General features: G+C 40.7%; 1 long non-coding RNA gene across 1 annotated transcript; it reads left to right on the top strand.

Annotated features, from left to right (window-relative positions):
- Positions 1–2,756: 2,756 nt before the first annotated feature.
- On the top strand, positions 2,757–20,144 carry LOC121034530 (uncharacterized). The gene is made up of 4 exons (XR_005792492.1): positions 2,757–2,936; positions 3,635–3,820; positions 15,997–16,088; positions 17,300–20,144. It is a non-coding gene; the product is annotated as an uncharacterized LOC121034530 (long non-coding RNA).
- Positions 20,145–20,635: the final 491 nt, after the last annotated feature.

Below are 20,635 nucleotides of genomic sequence, written 5' to 3'. Positions count from 1 at the left end.
ATGAGGGCAAGCACTATAAATACTTTGAGGTGATAGCTGTATTATTTTGGAGCTGTTTGCTTCTATACCCTGAGGTATACAACTTGTATACCCTGAGGAAGAAAAGGTGGCATAGCCATAGTTACCAGTTATATAAAGCTTTTAACAGAAGAGATAACGTTGTTGTTAAGTGTTATTTTTTCATTTGAATTGAGAATTTGGAATTGTTTGTAGGTGCATTTTTATGATGGTTGCTTTAAAATTATAAGATAATTCTAATATCTGATTAATCTTAGTGTTGGTAGGTGATTGCCTTCCACAGATACAAGGCAACTTACAACTTATTTAAGTTGTAATATACCTGGTTCTCAGTATGACGAATTTTTTTTTTTAATTGTATCTGGGACATTTTGGTTATATTTTATGATACTTTGGATCCTATTTAATCTTTTTTTTTTTTTTTTTTTTTTTTTTTTTTCAGTAGGGAGTCTCCCTGTTGAGATGTAGGTTGAGGGCTGGATTGGTATCTATGTCTGGCTTCCTGATGGTCTGCCAATACCTCTCTTGCAAGAGTGTGGGGTGGAAATTCAGCTCCCCATTTAGTCCTACTGACCGCTTCCTGAAGAAGGTGGGACATCAGCTTGTACTGCCTGCGTTGTCTCCATGTGGTGTGGTAAGATTGAACCCTGCTGACACCACGGAGGGGGAAAGCAGAGGCCTGACTTGCCTACTTTGTTCTGCAGGGCAGGGCAGAAACTCCCTGCTGGCACCCAGAGACAGGAAGCAGGGCAGAGTGCTGAGTGCTAGCTAACCACCCGCATCCCCCTCATACTTCCTGCCACCACCTCACTGATGCTGGGTGGGCATAGAGGTTCAGCTGCCCTCTGGGCTCCACTGACATGGGGGCGGAGGGTGCTGGATTCACTACCCAGTAGGGATGGGAGGCTTTGCAGGCCACTGGACCTCACAGACTATCCTGGCAGGGGAATCCGTGTGGCTCCGATTACTGATGTGGGGAGGAGAGTGGGGTGCGGCAGAACATCTGCTCCCTACTCAGCCCCCTGAAACCATGGGGGTGGGAGGAATGCAGTTTTTCTTTTCCAATTTCCTAGAGTACGGCAGTATTGCCAAAAAGGTTTTCTGCTGATAGGCTACCCTTTTCCTAGTTTGGCTGGAAGAATAGGCTTTTCTTAGAGTGCTTCCCCCCACCCACCCCCCGGTCTGTGCATGTTGGTGGTTTCTAGTTAGAGGCTTCTGCAGCGCCATATCTGGTGTGTATGGGGGAGCGGGGGTGCCATGTGGTTCCTCAAGTCTGGAGATTCCTAGGAAGTCTGTCTTCTTCTTCCCACCTTTTGGAGTTTTTCAGCTTGTCTGTGCTCTTACGTTCACGAATTCTTACCTGTGAGAGAGAGGACCTTTGCCTTTGTAAAAGGGAGAAATGGGACTACTCCATCTTAGAACTAGAGGTCCTGTAACCGTTTTTAAAGAACTCTCTGGCATTCAGTTTGGTCAGAATATCTGCATGACCTTGTCAAAGGAGTCGTGTGTGTGTATGTATGCTCACAATGACGTATTTGAATGACTAAAATTGTCCTTCTTCTAATACCCATTATATTTTGCCTTCCTTTCACACATACACACACACACACACACACACACACACACACACACACACACACACATTTTGTGGTGTTCTTGTTGATCTGTCTTGAAAGTTCACTTGCACTTTTCTTTTACCCCAACTCCAAGCTCTTTCCATATCTTTCCCTATGATTCCTTGCCTTCAGTTTGATGAAAAAGTCAAGAGTAATCCCAAGTATCTACCTATTATTTTGCATCTGTTTGCTCATGTTGTGGGTATTATAATTTGTCTTAGTGGCCATGCTTGGAGCTTAAGCTCAGAACTCTGACTATTCACCTTTGTATCTGTAGCATCTGGGCTCAGTACCTGAGACCTCACAGATTCTCAGTGACTATTTGTTGAATAAAGTACCCATATAAGCACATCATCTATTCACACTTGTATCTCTATGGAAACCCTTCTTTGCATAGCCTTATTTGCAGCTTCTTAATTTATTTGAGAGTGAAAGGTATGGCCTCCCTGATATTGAGCCATCTCACTGTGTAACCTTGGGTAGTTCAGTATTTCAGTTATCTATTGTTGTGTAATAAGATACCTTATCAAAAACTTAATAGCTTTTGGTGCGCCTGAGTGGCTCAGTCAGTTAAGTGCCCAACTTTGGCTCGGATCATGATCTTGTGGTCTGTGGGTTCGAGCCCTGCACAGAGTCTGGAGCCTGCTTTGGATTCTGTCTCTCTCTCTCTGTCTCTCTCTCTCTCTCTCTCTCTCTCTCTTTCTCCCTCTCTCTCTCTCTCTCTCTCTCTCTGCCCCTCCCTGGTGGGCACTCTGTCTTGCTCCATCTCTTAAAAAGAAATAAACATTAAAAAAAATTTTTTAAATACCTAATAGCTGTTGTGTTTTGTTTTGTTTTGTTTTTAAGGGAGAGAGAAAATGCGTGAGGAGGGGAAAGGGGCAAAGGAAGATAGAGAATCCTAAGCAGCTCTATGCTTAGTGTGGAGCCCAATGCACAGTTCAATCCCACAGGGTCATTGACCCTGAGATTATGACCTGAGCTGAAGTCAAGAGTTGGATGCTTAACTAATTGAGCCAGCCAGGTGCCCCAAAACTTAGTAGTTTAAAACAATAATGATTTTGCAATTTGAGTAGAGCTTGATGGAAACACCTTATCTCTGTTCCATTTACCATCAGCTGGAGTGTTGTGACTTGCTCTAGAGGATATACTTCCAAGATGGCTCACTCACATAACAAGTCAGTGCTGACTGTTTGCTGGGAACTCAACTGAACCTGTCAGCCAGGGGTCTTGATTATTCTCCACATGAGCCTCTCCACATGGTTGCTTGGGCTTCCTCACAACATGGTGGCTGGATTTCAAGAGGTAGAAGCTGCCTTATTAATCCATGGCTTAGAAGACTTGTAATATTTCTTTCTTTGCACAATATTGCACAAATCATTCTTAGATCTAGCATAGAGTCAGTGTAAGGAGGGAATGTAAGCTCCATCTCTTTATGGGAGTTGCAGTTTGTATGTAGAGGGAGAAACTGAATTATTTGGGGCCATCTTTGGAGACTAACTCTCTTCCTTCAGTTTCTTTATCTGTAGAGTGTCAAATGGGCAACAATAATGCATATATCATAGACTAACTATGAATGTTGTAGGAGAAAATGTATGTATCAAGTTTAGAATGATTCTTGGCACGTGGTAAGTGGTCAATACATTTTAGCTACTAAGGCTAATTTTTCTTGGTATGAGAATGGAGAATTGCAACAAAATGCTAAGTTAGAGAAGAACATACCTTTTCCTCCATGGAATTTGTGATATCTTCTCATGAAGTCCAGTTAGACAAGTTTAATATTTCCTTTGATCGCTTCAATTAATGCATTTTCTTTGATTTGCTTCTATTTCTTAAAAAAACCAATAGAGGTTAAAAAAAAAAAGAGAGACCTCAAATTAGTAGCCATCAAGTGGAAGGAATAACCCACAATTTTGTTGTCTAATAACTTTTGGTGTCTTTGTTAGAATTCTTTTTCTTTTCACTCACTTGCGGGTATTGTTGTTCTTGATATCACTTTTCAGTCCCTCCACATTGCACTTTGAAAAAGCAGTTCTCTCAAGAGATATAATGAAGGATATTGGAATGGCATGCCCTGGGAAGCTGCTCTTGGCCCGGTCTTCAGAAGCACTCATGTGCAGAGTTATTCCTTTAGGAAAGTTACATATCAGCAGAGGTCATCAGCCAGATAAAATCCAAGGAATAACCAGGTAACTTCCAAGTCACGTAATCTCTACGTTTTAGTAATTCCAGCAAAGTAATTTCTTGTTACTATAGACAGGGAGTGATGCAGAGTGCTGCTAAAATTCTTAAGTTCATTATTTCTAGCAGTTGAAATGTCAGCCAGGTCAAAGTGCATGGTGTCTTTGTAACTAACTTGATTTTGTATAAAAAGATCCATCATGTTTGTGCTAGGTTCTAATAGCACTGCTATCCTCTATTCTTGTATTTTGATTCTGTGTCTATACCTGTAATTTTTCCAAGTGATTAAGACCACGAGTTATTCCTTCTACAGCTGACATTTCCTTATGTGATTATTCATCTCTTTAGTTCTTTTAACAACCACGTTTTATTAATGATCATTTGCTGTGCAGTAATAAACTCTGTATCATTTAGTCCTTCTGGAATTTCCTGATCCTTGATTACAGTGTAACATATCGCCTGATTAATTGCTCATCATTGCTGTTTTCAGCTTCTGCATGAACTAGTTAAGGTTATTTTTTCCCTTTTTGGTTTTACCATCCCCTGAAGATTTTCATTTTCAACAAATGTATTAGTTGTCTTCAACTTCTGTCACTTACTTTTTTGCATTCCCTGATAGCACAGAGCATATACTGACTCCTTGCAAATGGTTACCATTTACTCGTGTTTCAGTCGAGCACAGTGATTCTCAGATTTTAGTGTGCCTTAGAAGCACTTGGAGGGCTTGTTAAAACATAGATTGCTGGGTCCCACTCCCAGAGTAGGTCTGGGTATGGCCAGAGAATTTGTATTTCTAGCAAATTCCCAGGGGTGCCCATGCTGCCTGTCTAGGACCAAGAGTGGAGAACGACTAGCATAGCAGGTTAGAATAGTGGTTAAGGGCCTAAGTTCTGGGTTCAGCTAATATGGGTTCAGACAACAGCTCCCAATCTTGGGAAAGCTAAGGTCTTACAAAACTTCAGTTTCTGCATTAGTAAAATCGGAAGAGGGCCAACCTTTTAGACTCCTTGTAAGGATTAGATGAGATAATCCCCATAAAGCACTTAGTACTGTGGCAAGATGTCGATGCTTAATAAATGTTAGTATTGGTATATTTTACAAGATATAAGGAATTAATGTTCAAGTTTAATTACCAAAATTAAGAAAATGTGCCTCCTTTCACAAATTGGTCACTCTTCTTTGGATCTTGATTTTCTATATTGCTGAGTTAGAAATGCTATTTAAAAAAAAAAAAAAAGATTAGCCATGTGGACAGAAAGATGCAGTAGAGAGATCATGAGATTTGGAATCAGGAAAACGCCTGGGTTCTAGTCTAGACTCTGCTATTCCTGGCTTTGTGACTCACAGCAATTTTCTTCTCTCTCTGATCCAAGTTTCCTGTAAATATCTTCTAAAGTGGTGACATAAATGGTAAGGATTGTTATATGGATCAAATGAGCTAGATCATTTGGTAAGTTTATTTGAGTTTAATGTTCTATAATATTATTGTCATTTTTATTGAGAATAAGGGGCTAGCACAATTTTTTATTCCACTGATTCATTATCATCGTAGAAAGTCATGCATCTATGGAGTAACAATTATTGAAAAAATTTTTTCATTAGAATTGTTTTGAAGTGGTATTGACTCTAACTGGGAATTGCTAGACACTTACATATGTGACATGTTATTTTCTATTAGTAACCTAGTTAGATCTCTTTCTTATTGGCTGAAATGTTGGCTCATCTTCCGAACTTTTTACCTGGAGGGAATTGACATCTGAATGACCATATTTTCAAATGATGCTGAGGGAGAGAGAAATAATTATGCTATATCTGATAATGATTGGACCAAAAATGCACTTAGAGAAAGCTTTGTTCTCATGGTGTGAGTTGCTGAGTTTTGATAATAGATTTTAGAAAAAAAATCAGGGACTTCTTTGCATTGGATACTACAAGATTCTTTCAGAAGAGGAAAGAAGTTACACGTAATCAAAAATTTTAAATGTAGTGTTAAACACTGTGTTTGAAGATACCAAAATGAACCACTCACATTTCATGCTTTCAATGCATTTTTCTGTTGAAGAAAGCAGAACGACATGCAAAAGTCACGACATACGTTCCAAAGAAGGCCGAGTCAGGGGGCAGGGGCGATGCTGAGGGAGACAAAGGCAGGGAGATTGTTTCTGGCTGGGGAACCAGCACCCTCCCATTTTCAGGCTGCGTGCTGAGCCACATTAAGCCAGTGTGTCTGAGTATCATAAGGAGCCTGAAAAGGACTTTGTGAGCCCAATTTATTGACCTTCACAAAGGATTATATTTAAACCATCTCTGACAGATGAGAATCTATCCTCCATTGGGGGAAGAAATCCTTCCCTTGAAGGAGATTTTATAACCTTCCTTATTAACTCATTTCAGTATTTACCATCCTTTGCTTGCTGCACAGAAACCTGTTTCAGCTGCCACAGGAACATCAGGATTTGTCCTCTCTGGACTTGCTGAACACAAACTTACATCTTTTATGTAACCAAGCATCGTCATCTCTCAGGAGCCGCCATGTCACCGTCTCATCAGTCGATTACACAATTAAACAATTCTCTAGGAATCAGGATATAGTCATGGGTAAGAGCATCAAGGGTCAGGCAGTTCCAGATTAGAGTATTGGTTCCGTCACTTTCTCGTACCTGTGACCTTGGGAAAAGTTACTTAAAACCTCCAAGCCTCAATTTTCTTACCCATACAACTAGGGTAATAAACACAACATGTCTACCTCCCAGGGTTATTGTGAAAATGAGATTAGAAAATGCATGTTTTAGGTTGGGCTACATGAAATCATTAATATGTGCCCATTTTGACCACAAAAATAGCAATCTCAAGTGGTTCACACTAATAAGTGGCTGAATTTTATCAAAGATTTGACATTAATAACAATTTTTAGAAACACAAAACTTTAATAATGTATTAACATATATGATGTTAATCTAGTATATATAGCGTAATATAATGATCATATTATTATTTGCATCATTGTTATTGCCGTGGTGTGCAATATTCAGTGTAGGTGCTAGAGGATATTCCTGCAAACAAACCATTCTGATTCCTGGTGCTGTGTGTGATGCCATAAATGTGTGGAAGATAGAGCGTCTAGGTCAGCCTGCAGAGGTAAGGGAAGGTGCCCAAGAGGCAGCAGCACTTGAACTGGGTTTTCTAGGGTCAGTTGGAGATTTCTGGATAGAAAACCTAGGGAGGAAGATAGAGCAGAAGAAAGAGCATGGGCCTAAGCCACAGAGGTGGGAGGGGATAGGGGACACTCAGTGACTCACGGTGATTCTGTGCGGTGAGAACATAAACTGGGACGTGGGGGTGGAAGGAATTGAGAACAGAGGAAGGAGAAAGAAATGTCTTGAAAGAAAGGTAGATTTTACTGGGGAAGTGTCATGACTGGTTTTGCCAGTTTGGAAGCTTCCTCTGGAGGTTTTTTGGAGCGTGACTGGCCTGGAGCAAGGGTGGACGAAGAGGGATGTGGAAGGAGGCTACTGCAGTGGTCCAGCTGAGCAGTAACGTCAGCTGAACCCAGGGCGGTAGCAGTGTGCTTGGAGAGGAGTGGATGCAAATGATATGTTTATGTTTTAAAGGTCCTAGTGATGTGTGGGCTCAGTCACGAGGGTGACATACAAGTTGACTTGTGCGTGTGTGGCTTGGGCCCTGGTCACACTGTTCCTGAGATACAGGACGTAGGAGGAGCAGGAGGAGAAGACTGGGGCATGGAAATAGGGTGGGAGAGCACTGAGGACATAATGAAATGAGCTTTGGGCATGTCGTGTTCAGAGTGTATGAGAGCATTCCATCCATATCCTCTGACTTTCCTAGGGACTGATGTCTCTGATCTTACTGCCACATAAGGTGTCCTTGAGTACGTACCAAGGGACTCATGAGGCTCTTGCCTGGGCAGTTTGGGAAGATTTCACATTAGATCTCAGTTTCGCTGGAGTCTTGCCTCCCTGAGGACATTGGTCATATACCTGTGCTTATTAGATAATGGTTGAGTACAAAAGGTAGCTAACACTAATAAATAGAACATTTACTACGTGTTAGGCACTATTTCAAGTGCTTTCTGTTAAAACATCATTTAATTTTAGCAACAACTGTGTAAGGTGGGTAGTACTCTTTTTTTTAAAGTTTATTTATTTTTGGGGGGGGGTGGGAAGAGAGAGAGGGAGAGAGAGAATCCTGGGCGGGCTCTGCACTGTCAGCACAGAATCCAACACAGGGCTTCATCTCACAAACCATGAGATCATGACCTGAGCCAAAATCAAGAGTCGGACACTTCATGAACAGAGCAGCCCAGGCGCCCCAAGGTGAGTGGTATTCTTAACCTCATTTTGTAAACGAGGAAATTGAGGCTTGTGGTGGTGGAATGACCTATCCAAGGTCCTATAACTAATGAGTGGTAAAGCCGGGGTACACACTGAGATGGAGGTCTCCAGGGATTGTGTTCCTAGAAAAATGCCTAGGTGTATAATTTGGCCTAGGCTGGAGAATTGAATTGTAAGTTCCCTGTCTGTCGGGGTGATTACAATTGGATTTTAGTGTTGTTACAGCAAGCCTTATTTGGTCCAAATTACTTCACATAGTGCTCTAAGGCTTGTAGATTCCAAAATCTAGTGTAGGGGTTAAAATTTCCTCTGTCTAATCCACATTCTCCAATGGGAATGATTCTAGGTTTTGGTCCTAATCTTACTGTATCTGGTGTATTATTTCATTTTGCATTCTAGTTTGGGGCTTCTAGTCTTAGGAGTCAGAGAGGAGTTACAATTCCAGGTGATATTTAGTCTCTGCAGTACTTTAAATTCATTGCTTATTTTTAATTTTGATGGAAATAGAGATTTTTGTCTTCTGTTTTCCTTTCTTCTTCCCTGAGCCACCTGTATGATGTGCTGGTGTCCAGCATTGTTACAATCCCTCCATTCATCCTTGCTGTGAACTACGTGTTTCTGTTTCCCCAAAATTCATATGTTGAAGCCCTAAATGTGGGAGGTGGGGTTTTGGGGGAGGTAATTAAGTTTCGATGAGGTCATGAGTAGAGAGCCCTCATGATGGAATTATACCCTTAGAAGGAGAAGGATGCCAGAACTTCCCTTTTGCCATGTGAGTACACAACAAGAAGGCAGTATCTGCAAGAGGACCTCACCAGTCCCCAGAACCATGAGAAACATGTTTGTTTGGAGCTGGACACTGCAGCATTTACAGAATGGTACACACAGCTTCTGCAACTCCTTCTACTATGGGCAAATAAGTAGTTAGCTTTTCTGACTACCAAGATAAGAGTGTGTAGGAACCATCTCTGCTTTTCTAGGTGAGAAAGGTGGCTGTTGTTAAATGGTTCCAGGTCTTTTGTAATGACTCCTAAAACTTTGATAGTAGTAGAAAACTTTGGGAGAATCTTCTAAGTGAGAAGCTGTTAAGAGCCTAAGGGGCATGAACGGGTCTGGGAGAATTAGCCGTGGAAGACTTACCCATTCCTAGAATCCATGTTGATCAGTAACATTGGTTCTGAAAATGGCTTAGAGATAAAAATATCTTTCATAGAAATATGAAGGTCTCCTTTCATGAGAAAAGGAAGATGCCACGTTTTTCTACAAGCTTTGTAATGGCCTCAGCTAATATAAATCATGGATGGGTATGGGAATAGGAATAAAAAAGGCATGGTTGCTAGATTCCTTTCAAAGAACAATCTTCATGAGTCATAGTGACTGATTACTATGTGTAATGAAAGATAGGAATGTCAGTGATGATGGAGTTTTCAAGCCTGCCTAAGTGGGGAAATGTTGGTGTTATTGATGAAGGAAAGGAATTAAGCATGCTGAGCCCAGTGTGGATGGAAGGAAAAGGACGAGATCGGTTTGGCAAGTATTCATTTGAGGGGAGAAAATGGAACAGCCAAGTAGGCATGTTCAGCAGGAATCAAAGACAACACAGCAGGAACTCGAGTGAGAGAACAAGGTGGAAGGTATAAATTTGGGTGTCATTTATACAGGCATGATCCAAGAAGCAGACAGAACATTTGCAGCAGAAGAAAGAGCTCAGCACCGAGGCTGAATTTTCAGAAATGCTGAGAATTCAGAGTTAGGGGACAGCAAGGAGAAGAAAATCCGGGGGTGGAGACAGATCAAGCAAGGAGGTAGAATGACTTATCTTGGAAGTGGGTGGAGGCCATTTCAAGGCCTCAAGACAGGTGATCAATATGTCCTTGAGCTTCTTATTCAAGAAATGTGTCAGTAAAGGAGGAGTAATAAAAGGCGGTGGCTAGAGCAGACACCAAGATCATACTGAAATTTTCTTTCAACGTGAAGGAGAAACACACAGGTTGGGTTGGAAGTCTACGCAGAGGGAAAGTTTGAAGATGCCAGTGAGGGGGAATAAATATAGCAACAGTATCTCTCAGATGGGATCTAGCTTTAGAGAAAAAGGACATAGATTCCTTTGAGTTGGAGAGAAGGACAAGAAGGGTAAAAATGAAGGTTGAAAAAGATCTTTTTAAAATGAAAGTGTTAAAGAAGGGACTCTCTAAAGTTGCTCCTTAAAAATAGAATGCGGAGTTATTTATCAAGTAAGAATGTGGATTTCAGAAGAAGTAAGAGATTTTGGAGTAGCTATTGGTAGATGTTAACTAATCACCCACAAATGAGGAAAGAACTTTCAGCTAAGTAGTGAGTTGCTGAATTTGAGTAGCAATCACAAAATAAATATTTGTTGAGTTCCTTCTAAGTACCAGGCACGTGTACTTGAAGCCAGAATATAGGCTTACATCTTTTACTAGCAATTCTCTGTGACCAAGGCTCAGGGATACAGAGAATCAAGGGAGAGGACTCTAGAGTAGAAGGAAGGACCATCCTGAAGAATATGGTGGGCAGGCATCCAGAGTGCCAGGCCACTCATAACATATTCTTCCAGATTCTGATACTGTTTCTTCTTGTATATGGACAAAACTCACCACCTTCAACATTCCTTAGAAAATTACATCTGGATGTGGGGTCCCTGGGTGGCTCAGTCAGTTAAGCATCCTACTTCAGCTCAGGTCATGATCCCACGGTTTGTGAATTCAAGCCCCACATCAGGCTCTCTGCTATCAGCCCAGAGCCCACTTTGAATCCTCTGCTCCCCTCTCTCTCTGTCCCTCCCCCACTCTCTCTCTTAAAAAAAAAAAAGAATATTAAAAAAAAATTACATCTGGATGTTAATAAGCTGGAGTCAGGAATAAGGAATAGTTCCCAGAAAGGGAAGAGAAAATTAGCATTCTTTGGAAAAACAAATAAATGAATAATTTTTAATAATGATGTTTGATCTTTTCAGCAGTTTTATTAGGACTCACTAGGTATGGCTTTCTTTGTATTTGTCCAGAATATTCATGAATGGTAGAATGGATAAGTAAAGTGTTGGCAAGTGTTCATTTGCCAGTGGAATACTATACAGCTAGGAAATACTCTACACGATGGAATACTATACAGCTGGGAAAATGAATAAACTACAGTTACACACAACAGCATGGGTGAAGTTCACAAACATTCTGTCGAGTGAGAGAAGACTTACACAAAAGAATACATATATTTTTTCATTTATTAGGAAGTTGATATGTGATGTTAGAAGTCAGGAGAGCTTTACATTTGACTAGGAGTGATAGTATGAGAAGTCTGCTAATGTTCTATTTCTTCATCTAGGTGGTTTCATTTGATCTAGCTGGTTTCACCTAAACTAGGTATTTGCCTTGTGATAATTCATCGAGTTATATACTTCGAGTTTATATGCTCTCTGTAGTATGTTACACTTAAAAGGTTTGTTTTTTTTCCCTACAGATATGCTTGTTATCAATGGGAAGAAAAAAAGAAACCCATTTGAATTTAGTTTGAAGAAAGCAAACTGAAAATCTATTGAATATCACAGATATAATATTCCACTCTTTATTTTACAGACTAGGAAACAAACATTTAGATCTAGTAAATGCCCGATTTTAGGTCTCAGAGATAGTACAGGGTTAGAACTGAAGGCCATTCTTGAATTCCAAATCAAAATCCAGAGCTTTTCACCAATCTCCCATAATATACACATAATATACATAAATCCTTTTAGCTCTCGAACCAAAGACTGCATTCATTCATTCATTCATTCATTCGTTCGGCATCTGTTGTGGGCCAGTCATTGTGCTAGGCTCAGGGTCTCTTGTCTGCTTCCCTGTAGCCCAGTGAGCGTTGTAATACAAAAATAAACAGCTTCTAAGGAACACATGTCGGGAGCTATTAGAGCCCAAGTAGATCAGGGATGTTGTCCTAGAGGTGTATTTCATGTGTGTTAGATATTCTGGGAGGCACGTGTTCAGTGGTTAGGTGGGTAAACTGGGGTAACACTGCCTGGGTTGAAGCTTTGGCCATATCACTTACCTGCTAGGCATTATGACCAAGCTGCATAACTTCAGCTTAGTCACACAATCGCTCTGTGCTTCAGTCCTCTCAGCTTTAAATTGGGGTCAAATTCTGGAAGTTAATATACATAAGTCCTTAGGAAGGTTCTGGGCACATAACAGCAGGTACCAAGGATGAAGGGAGGCTCATTGGGAAAAGTCTGCCTCAGTGGATAGGAGCATTTTCTTACTGACATTGTTTAGAATTGTCAACACATGGTAGTCAAAAAAGCAGACTTGTTTTTGTTTGGGGGGGTGGTATTACTGTTTTTTAAATTCTCTATAGATGATTCAACTCCTTATTGCTTGCATCTGAAGCAGATCCTCCCACTACCAACCCCCCCCCCCCACTCCCAGCCTCTATATCACCAGGTACATAGTAAGCACTACATAAATGCGTGCTAGTATTATTCTCTAGGTTTGGAAGGCCACGGAGCAATTCCCCCAGAGGAACTGGGGGTGGGGGGTGGTAGGATGGGAGGAGGAGGCCATCCTGACAGAGGGAAACAGCACTTGCAAAGGCAAGTAGGTGAAAAGATTGTGTTCATTCAAACCATCAGTTAATACTCAAACCAGGAAGAGAGCAGGGCTTTCCTGAGGATAGTGGTTCCATTATTGGAAAGGAAAGCGAATCACTGTGAATTTTTCTTTGATAGGCATCAATGAAGGCCACTCACAGTTTCACATGAGATCCTTCTGCCTTCAGTTCAACATTTTCCCCACTACTCGGCATTGTACTTGGTTGCCTTTCTGCTCTAGAGAGTCAAGGATGGCTTGAAGATATTCACCCTTGAGAGTGTAATTCTGCCAACAAGCTATTTCTGTGCAGTGCTTCTTACTGCACCCAATGTGAGAGCCTACTTTGACGGTAAGAATAATCAACTGCTTTGTCTTCTAGAGGGTTCTTAATGCCAACAGTCCGTACTTCTCTATGAGTGCAATTAAATAAAGGGAGGTACAAAGCCCAGTTAAATAATTCATAAAAGCACAACTATAGAGAGAAAAACTTAGCTTGGTTTTTCCATCAGTCAGTGACTGGGCCACTACCAAGGCAAGGGACTCCTTTACACTGAGGACTGTCATACCATCATGGGAGCCCACAGCGGAAATTGAAGTCATCTTACTGAAGAGCCCTAGGGAGGACGGTCTTACCCTGCCTGAGCTGCTATAACAGAATACCACGGGCCATAACAAACAAGAAAGCACCTCATACCTGTTAGAATGGTTATCATCGAAACGAGAAGAGAAAACAAATATTGGTGAGAAGGTGGAGGGGGAAAAAACCCTGTGCACCATCGGTGGGGATGTAAATTGGTGCAGCCGCTATGGAAAACAGTATAGGTGTTTCTCAGGAAATTAAAAATAAACTTACCATGTGACCCGGAAATTCCACTTGTGGGTATAGATCCAACGGAAAGGAAAGCAGGATTTAGAAGAGATATCTGCACCCCAAGTTCACTGCAGCATATTAGTCACAATAGCAAAAATATGCAAACAGCCTAATAGTATATAGAATATTGTTGAGCTGTGAGAAGGAAGTACATTCTGCCATTTGTGACAACATGGATGGACCTTGAGGGCATTATGGTAAATGAAATCAATCAGGTAAAGACAAATACTATGTATGTGGAACCTAAAAAAAGCTGAACTCATAGAAACAGTGACTAGAATAGTAGTTACCAGGGGCTGGGATGGGAGTGGTATAGGGAAAAGTGGAGATGTTGGTCAAACAGTACCAACTTCCAGTTATAAGACGGGTGAATTCTGGGGTGCCTGGGTGGCTCAGTCGGTTAAGCAGTGACTCTTGATTTCAGTTCAGGTCATGATCTCACGGTTCATGAGACTGAGCCCCACTTAAGGCATGGAACCTGCTTGAGATTCTCTCTCTCCCTCTCCCTTTCCCTCTCCTTCCCCCTCTCAAAAAAATAAATAAACTTAAAAAAATACGAATACATTCTGGGGTTTAATGTACAGGATAGTGCTTATAGGCAATAATACTCTGTTATTTACTTGAAAGTTACTAAAATAGTAGATTTTAAATGTTCTCACCACAAAAAAAGAATAATTAGGTGACATGAGGCAGGTGTTAGCAACAATATGGTGGTAATTACTTTACAGTGTATACAAGTGTGTCAAGTCAACACATTATATACCTTAAACTTACACAGTGTTAGATGTCAATTGTATCTCAGTAAAGGTGGGAAAATATGTAGGGGGTTGGTAAAATTGACGTATTTATTAGAGAAATTGTAGAGAGTGCAATTGTTCCAAATAATTGGTACACAGCACCTGAATCTACCTGGAACTTTTTGGAACATCTGGAAAGGAAGCAAAGTGCCATTTGCATAATGTCAGCGCATTCCCTCTGGAAAGTGCCCCTGCTCTCCCATCATTGGATGTGGGATATTATCACAGTGAGGGCTACTGTTTGAGGATACCATGAAATCTTTGCAAGTGTAGGAAGAGGTTTTTGTCTTTAAAAGGTTGTGTCAAGATACCGTTCTCTGGTCTGGGCTTTGGCTCTTGTCTTGCCAGCTTCTGTGATCATTGGCAGGTACTGTGAGGCCTCTCCACCTTCCTAAGGTTTTATGAGTCCAGCAGGTCTCTGTCCTTATCTTTGTTACCGTGGTCCCCAAGGAGGCTGAGATTGTGTTTTGTTTTGGTGGTGGAGGTTCCTATGACATTTAATCTTCGGAACAACCCTGGCACCATAGGTATTATTAGGACCAGTTTTCACACTAAAGGAACAGATGTAGAGACAGTACACAACTTGGCCAGGGTCCTGCTGCCAGGACGTGGTGGGCTCGGGATTTAAACCTCCATCTATCAGCTACTAAATCTTAGGTATGCTGTTATGTGGCAGCATTCAGCAGCATCCCCGTTTGTGGAGATGAGTTCACTATTTCTAATCTGTTATTGATTAGCTTAAATTGTTGGAAACCTATTTCAGATGCTGAACTAGAATCGGTTTCTTTTTATTTATTTCTATATAAAATTGCCCTGTAGGAGCTGTACAGAATGTCCACTTTTTTTTTTTTTTCTGACAATCACTTTCAAATACTTGAAGGAAACTCTCATATATAGTTGGGGATGGATCCATAAAGAGGCGGAACATGAAGAAGAGCCATAGCATTTGAATTGATGGAAATGAGAGAGACGGACATTATATAGATAATCAAATATGACAATAGAATGATTTGTTGAATGTTTATCATGTCCAGTATTGTGGTAGTCACCTGCTACACATCATCTTTAGTCATTCTCATGATGCTGTAGGTGGATGCTGTTGTCACTTTATAGATGCAAAAACATACTCAAGAGATGTGGTGTAATCCAGTTCACCCAGGTATTAAGTGACAGAGGTTTGAAACTGGGCTTCTGTGATTCCAAAAACTATGTTTTCTTCACTAGCCTGAGCTTGGGTCTTGGCTATGCAAATTAAGTTACAAAAACAGCGTAATCTGTTTATCAGTCTGAACTCAGTGGAGTACAAGGCTGGGAAGGCCTTACTGTTTTTCGGTCACCAACTTAAACACGCTCTGCCAATTGACTCCATTCCAGTCCTCCATTAACATCTTACAAGGATTCCATTGCTTTTTTAGGCCTTTTTAGTTAGGACAAAGCCCAGCCCATGTAAGTCTCAAGTTCCAGTCTCATTTCTTTCCCTTTGTCCAACTCAGACCCAACAACCCAAGCCAGGTAACCTGCAGTGCATTCATTTAATCTTTTTTTTTTCCCCTAACTCTTTCAAAGGCACTTGAAGCAGAGAGCAGAGAAGTGGTGAAGGTCAAGTGACTATTTACTGATGATGTTGGAAACGTCTTTGACAGTTGCTGCTTCTCAAGGTAACTCTGATCAGCTACTGGTGCTGTCAGTAAGGCCAGCATCCCCCAATGGGTTAGATGTCAGGAAATGAAGGAGAAAGGGGAAGCCAAGTTAAGGTTTGGATGGCAGGAAAGATGGCGTTTACGGAAATGGGCAGGCTGGAAGGAAGTGAGCTGATTGAGGATAGGCATAATCCAAAGGGCATGGTAGAAGCTTCTACATGATGACTTAAATTGGAAAGACAGCTTTTGCTTTATGGAACTGGTGTGTTCCAGCTGTTGGTTCTAAAATGAACTCAACTGTTCTTGTTAACTGTTATTATAAAATCAAGGATGTATCCCCACAAGGAAAAAGGAATATTCTCAATAGACTCAATTAAAAACTTTTGGTGAGGGTGTAGTTGAAATGGTGGCCAGTTTTCCTAGCCCCTGTGGGACTATTGTCCCACTTGGTGGTTCTCTTCTCCTTTGCTGTGATTTTTTGACTCTTCAGTCTCCCCTAGGCTATCAAGCCCAATCCTGATCCCTTTGGGATAGAATGTAGTGTGGTGTCTATTACTGGACGAATGACTGCACAGTCTTAAAGCACCTTGAATTTTCTGGCTGGCTACAGAAGATGTCACATTTGCATTCAGGTTTCACATGCTTACTCCACTGCCATTTCTTACCTTTGGAACATCTCTAAAAATAAAACAACCTACTCAGAGCACCCATGAGGGTAACTCTGACCTGTATCCCTTTATCTTTACATGAACAAAAATCCTCCCCAAAAATGGTGTAGACATGGCATCCATATTTCATCAGACCCTTAGTTGTCGTGTAGATTTAACATTCTTTGTGTCTGTATAACATTTATTGGTCTATTATGAGAGAGCTCTCTTTTGAACCAGTTATAAGAAAACCCAATTTAGCAAATGGTAAGTTATGTCCCTATCTTTGCCCCCTGAGTGATTTGATCTCAGGCACCACAGGAAGTTATGGAGGTTTGGAAGGAGAGCATGAACAGGAGACGCCAGGAGATCGAAGAACTTAGGGACACCTTGGGAAAGAGAAGAGACATAAGGAGGGAGGAAAGGGCTACTGGCAAAGATGAAATTACTTTAGAAATATTTCTACACTGGTTTCTATGCGGGAAACCTATAATACCAATCCCATTGAAAAGACTGGGTCAATAGAGTTACCTCCTGAACTCTCAATTTATAGCACCAACATTTTCTCTAACTTTGTTACAGCTGAAGGCAGGAGTCATGTTGATACAAAACACTATTACAACTCTTCTTGAAAAGAAGAAAAAGATTTTCACAAATGCTTCCCTTCTCGTTTATTGTCACTACCGTTTTTCCCCAGACTACTCTCATTCTCGGCCCACGTAGGAAATCAGAAGATAATTTAAAATTAAATGATGATGGCTCAGAGCTTCAAGCACTTAAAAAGAGAGAGGAAAGAAACGCATCACATCTTGACAGGGCTGCGAGTGAGGGCTGGAAGACTGCCAAGGAAGCCCAGAAGAGCCATTGGCAAGAGGGGCTTTGGTACTTTGTGTGACCAGAGGGGACCTGTGCGACATTCTCCCTCATGCCCTGGGATGGGCATTTGAAGTCATGAAAACCTAGGGAAGAGTTGAGAAATAATGGAAAGCAGGTGTACACAGAGCATTAGTGAGTTGGGAAAATCAGGTTGAACGCTTGATTTACTAGTTACCGTCTTGTAATATAAACTTTCTAGGCATTTCTTCCTGTACCTAAAATAGCCTCACAGAATATGAAGAAATAAAATAAAATTATATGTATGTATACACACATATACTTATATCCATATATATATATCCATATATATATATATCCATATATATATATATATATACATACACCTATATATGTGCATGTGATGTGTATATATCACACACCCCACATGCACATAATTTTTAATCAGTACAGGGGTTGACATATAAAACACTTCTTCTAGTAATGGTATTAACTATTTTTATTATAGGATGTAAAGCCAGCTCTTCAGCTTACTTTAGCATGAGTTCTACTTGCCCATATGTGATGATATGCAAATCACAAAAAGGGCCCTCCCGTTTAGCATTTTCCATATCTTTGCGAGGTTCTCTGACTGTTAGAAGTAAAAAAAGCATAGGTGTCAGAGTCTGACAAGTCAGAATTCAAATTTGTGCTCTGCCACTCACGAGCCATAAAACCTGGGACACGTTACCTTTCTGGGTCTCAGAGTCCACATCTGGATAATGGCGTTATTTATTATTTCACACCATGGCTGGGAATTTTAATGAGGTGAAAAGTATGTAACAGTGCTGAGCAGATTGCCTGGCATATAACATACACTAAATCAGGGGTTGGCAGACTTCTGCCCAGGACCAGATAGTAAATATTTTAGGCTGTGCAGGCCTAACTACTCAAGTTAGTCATCATAGCATGAAAGCAGCCAGAGACAATATGTAAAAGAATGAGTGTGGCTGTGTTCCAATAAAACTTTATTTAAAAAAGACCTGTGGGTCACTCTGGGCCTGTGATCTGTAGTTTGCAAATCCAAGCACTTAACCAATATTAGTTTCTTCCTCTTTCCCCACTTGTCTTCTCGGAGATTTAGGTTTTCCATATGTGTAATGTTGAAAATGTTAGTTTATTTATTCAGCATCTGTTGTGTACCAAGGACCGCATAAAGCACAATGAAGAACAGAATGAATAAATTTTGCTTTTACCCGTGAGGGGCTTAAGGAATAACAGAAAATGTTTAACTTATCTAAGTTTGGTCTTTCTTCTTAGCCAGAAAGTGATTTAAAAGTATTTATTTCATGGAGCTTTCATGACAAAGAATTATGTTTAAGTGTAGATGCAGTGGCAGCCATCGTGGAAAAACGGTTATGGGACTTAGCCTTTCTTCTCTGAAGAACTGTAAAACTGGGCAAAGTGTATGAATAAACTGTTTTCAGACGTTGGACAACAGATAGCACAGGACTGCGATGCTTGAGATAGGGAAAACACCATATTTTACTACAGCTTTCTGCCTGGGGCCACCATCCAAACCTCAGCTCAAATAAGTGAAGCCCAAATGAAAACAAGTTGAGCCCAATTTTTTTAAAAAGTGTGTTTGTTTCTTTTTGAGCAGTGGTATCACTGACTAGAGGCAGGAGAGAGTAGAGTTTGGGGCTGCTGATGTAGCAGGAAGTTACAGATCAGGGTACTGAGGAGTAGACAGATACATAAGATGGCTTCAGAAATCTGCATCAGGGTCTCCTTGAGTTTTGGGGTGAAGAGAAAGCTGGGTATGCATAGATCAAGATTCAGTAAGATGAGGCAGAAAATAGCTATTGGATAACTGAACTGAGCAGAATCTTGGAGGTTGCATAGTACAGGAAGATGGAGTTACACCATCCAACGTGGAGGGACCTCATAAACACCCTGGGCATTCAGTTGAGACCCCTCAAAATGTATAACTGAAGAGTAGGGCTACTCTAGATTCATCATTAAAAAAGCTTAAAACCAAACCCTGATAGAATAAAGCTGATCTGTCAATAAATTAAATGCCATAACAAAATACAATAGTCTTAAAATTCAGACTTCTATAACAGCATAGAATCCATAATTGAGTATACATAATATATGAGAAGATATGCAAGGAAGTAGGAAAATGTGACACTTAAGTAGGAGAAAAATGAGTCAATAGCAACAGACCCAGAAATAAGCACAGATCTTGAAATCAGCCGATCTGTTGCTCTTTTTTTTTTTCTTTTGCCACACCCACCTCCCTTCCAGTGCCCGATCCCTAACCCCTAGCAACCACTAACCTGTTCTCTATTTCTATGATTTTTTTCATCGCAAGAATATAATAAATTAAATTACATAGTAGTCAACCTTTGGGGATTTGCTTTTTGCACTTGATTTAATTCCCTGGAGATACATTCAAGTTGTTGCATGTATTGATAATTTGTTCCTTTTATTACTGAGTAATAGTCTATAATGTGGATGTATCATTGTTTGTTTCACTGCTCATCCATCGAAGGGCCTCTGGATTGTCCCCACTTTTTGGCTATTACAAATAAATCTATGTACATATGTGGACAGGTTTTTTTGTACGGACATAAGTTTTCACTTCTCTGGGATAAATGCCCAACAGTACAACTGCTGAGTTCTATGGTAATCACAATGTTTAGTTTTGTAAGAAACTCTTTTCCAGAGTAGCTTTATCATTTTATAATCCGCTAGCAGTATATGAGTGATCCAGTTTTACTGAGTCTTTGTCAGTATTTAGTGTTGTCACTGTTATTTTACTTCAGCCATTCCAATAAGTTACATGAGATGCATTTTAATTTTTTAATGTTTATTATTATTTTTGAGAGAGAGAGAGAGAGACTGAGCACGAGTGGGGGAGGGGCAGAGAGAGAAGGAGACACAGAATCCAAAGCAGGCTCCAGGCTCTGAGCTGTCAGCACAGAACCCCATGCAGGGCTTGAACTCACAAACTGTGAGATCACGACCTGAGCCAAAGTAGGACGCTTAACCAACTGAGCCACCCAGGGACCCCATATGAGTTGTATTTTAAACATAAAG

The sequence above is a fragment of the Herpailurus yagouaroundi genome, unplaced genomic scaffold, assembly GCF_014898765.1.
Source record: "Herpailurus yagouaroundi ecotype Mexico unplaced genomic scaffold, PumYag 160, whole genome shotgun sequence".
NCBI lineage: Eukaryota > Metazoa > Chordata > Mammalia > Carnivora > Felidae > Herpailurus > Herpailurus yagouaroundi.
This window is presented reverse-complemented; position numbering and strand designations above follow the sequence as displayed.